Source organism: Scyliorhinus torazame, chromosome 31, assembly GCF_047496885.1.
Source record: "Scyliorhinus torazame isolate Kashiwa2021f chromosome 31, sScyTor2.1, whole genome shotgun sequence".
Classification (NCBI taxonomy): Eukaryota; Metazoa; Chordata; class Chondrichthyes; order Carcharhiniformes; family Scyliorhinidae; genus Scyliorhinus; species Scyliorhinus torazame.
The window spans coordinates 25,530,160-25,532,856 of NC_092737.1; positions in this window are offsets into that span (position 1 = coordinate 25,530,160).

Below are 2,697 nucleotides of genomic sequence, written 5' to 3' on the forward strand. Positions count from 1 at the left end.
GGGGGCCATTTGGCCCACTGAGCCCATGCTAGCCCTTCCCTGCAGAAACCCAGTCAGTCACATTCCCCAGCTCGCTCCCCGTAGCCCTGCACTTTTATATCCATCAGCTGTCCAACAAACTTCCTGTTGAAATCTGTTCGCTATCTGTGCCCACTATTCTACTACTCCACAAGTCACAACATATATTTAATTGATTCCTCCTGCTAGCTGTAATCTGTACTAAGCCGAATGACTGCGCAATGCTCAGGTTTGTTCAGTAGAGAACAAAATTATTTGTTTATCAGAAAACCGTTCTTGACGAGTCGGAAAGTAAAGCATATTGACAGAAATTCTGAAATACGAAAGTGTAATTGTGGTAACGTGAGGCCACAAAGTAGGCATTGTCTAAAAAAAGGAACTGCCTTATATGAATAAATAATAAAGTTTAACAATTTAAAAAAACGATGAAAACAGGAGCTGTAGTAAAAGAGGTCTTGCTTCCAGGTCACCTTTTACACACTGAAAAAGACGGCCCAAAGCTCGCAAGTGCTCGAAACCCTTAACAGATACCAATAAAACAACGGTGGTGGTTGATGGGAAATGTCCAGACTGGAGTTCAGTTACTAGTGGTGTACCACAAGGATCTGTTTTGGGGCCACTGCTGTTTGTCATTTTTATAAAGGACCTGGAGGAGGGCGTAGAAGGATGGGTGAGTAAATTTGCAGATGACACTAAAGTCGGTGGAGCTGGGGACAGTGCGGAAGGATGTTACAAGTTACAGAGGGACATAGATAAACTGCAGCGCTGGGCTGAGAGGTGGCAAATGGAGTTTAATGCAGAAAAGTGTGAGGTGATTCATTTTGGAAGGAATAACAGGAAGACAGAGTACTGGGCTAATGGTAAGATTCTTGGCAGTGTGGACGAGCAGAGAGATCTCGGTGTCCATGTACATAGATCCATGAAAGTTGCCACCCAGGTTGAGAGGGCTGTTAAGAAGGCGTACGGTGTGTTTGCTTTTATTGGTAGAGGAATTGAGTTTCGGGGCCATGAGGTCATGTTGCAGCTGTACAAAACTCTGGTGCGGCCGCATTTGGAGTATTGCGTGCAATTCTGGTTGCCGCATTATAGAAAGGATGTGGAAGCATTGGAAAGGGTGCAGAGGAGATTTACCAGAATGTTGCCTGGTTATGGAGGGAAGATCTTATGAGGAAAGGCTGATGGACTTGAGGCTGTTTTCGTTAGAGAGAAGAAGGTTCAGAGGTGACTTAATTGAGGCATACAAGATGATTAGAGGATTGGATAGGGTGGACAGTGAGAGCCTTTTTCCTTGGATGGTGATGTCTAGCATGAGAGGACATAGCTTTAAATTGAGGGGAGATAGATATAGGACAGATGTCAGAGGTAGGTTCTTTACTCAGAGAGTAGTAAGGGCGTTGAATGCCCTGCCTGCAACAGTAGTGGACTCGCCAACACTAAGGGCATTCAAATGGACATTGGATAGATATATGGACAATAAGGGAATAGCGTAGATGGGCTTTAGAGTGGTTTCACAGGTGGGCGCAACATCGAGGGCCGAATGGCCTGTACAGCGCTGTAATGTTCTATGTTCTACCCAGGAGAAAGGTTGAGAAGAACACTCAAAATGACACTCTGAAACACTTTGGGCGGGATTGTCCGCGAATCGGCAGGGCGGGCCGAGGAGTGGTGTGAACCACTCCAGCGTCGGTCTGCCCCGAAGGTACGGAACCCTCCGCACCCTCAAGGGCTAGGCTGGCGGCGGAGTGTTTGCTGCCGTGCCAGCCGACGCAGAAGGGCGTCCGCCGGCCGGCGCAAGTTGCCGCATGTGCAGGAGCGCCAGCGTGCCATCCCAGCGCATGCACAGAGGGGTTATTCTCCGCATCGGCCGCAGCGGAGGTTGACAGCGGCCGGTGCCGCGGGAAAGAGTGCCCCCATGGCGCAGGCCCGCCCGCGGATCGGTGGGCCCCGATCGCGGGCCAGGCCACTGTGGGGGCACCCCACGGGGCCTGATTCCCCCTGCGCCCGCCCCCCCCCCCCCCCCCGAGGCCTCTGCAGGCCGCCCGTTGAGCCAGGTCCCGCCGGTAAGGACCTGCTGTGATTTACGCCGGCGGGACGCGCCGAAAACGGGCGGCCACTCGGCCCATCTTCACAGCGCCAGGGTCCCAGGTTCGATTCCCCGCTGGGTCACTATCTGTGCGGAGTCTGCAGGTCCTCCCCGTGTCTGCGTGGGTTTCCTCCGGGTGCTCCGGTTTCCTCCCACAGTCCAACGACGTGCAGGTTAGGTGGATTGGCCACGCTAAATTTCCCTGAGTGTCCAAAAAGGTTCGGAGGGGTTATTGGGTTACGGGGATAGGGTGGAAGTGAGGGCTTAAGTGGGTCGGTGCAGACTCGATGGGCCGAATGGCCCCCTTCTGCACTGTATGTTCTGTGTTCTACATTCTATGTTCTCTTGTCAGCCACTTGCTTTCACTCAGAGATCTGGATTAAGCAGATCCAGATCAGACCTTTTTGCCACCTCGCTGGCAACAATTCAGCTGGAGAGATCCCGGCTGTGGACCGTGGTGCCATTCGAAACTGGAATAGAAATCTTGAGAGCTTTTGTACACAAATTATCACCTGCCATTCTCTTCAATCCCTCCTTCAGAGTTTGAACAGCTCGCTCTCGGCAAACGAAACGGCGCAATACACACGTGGCGAATA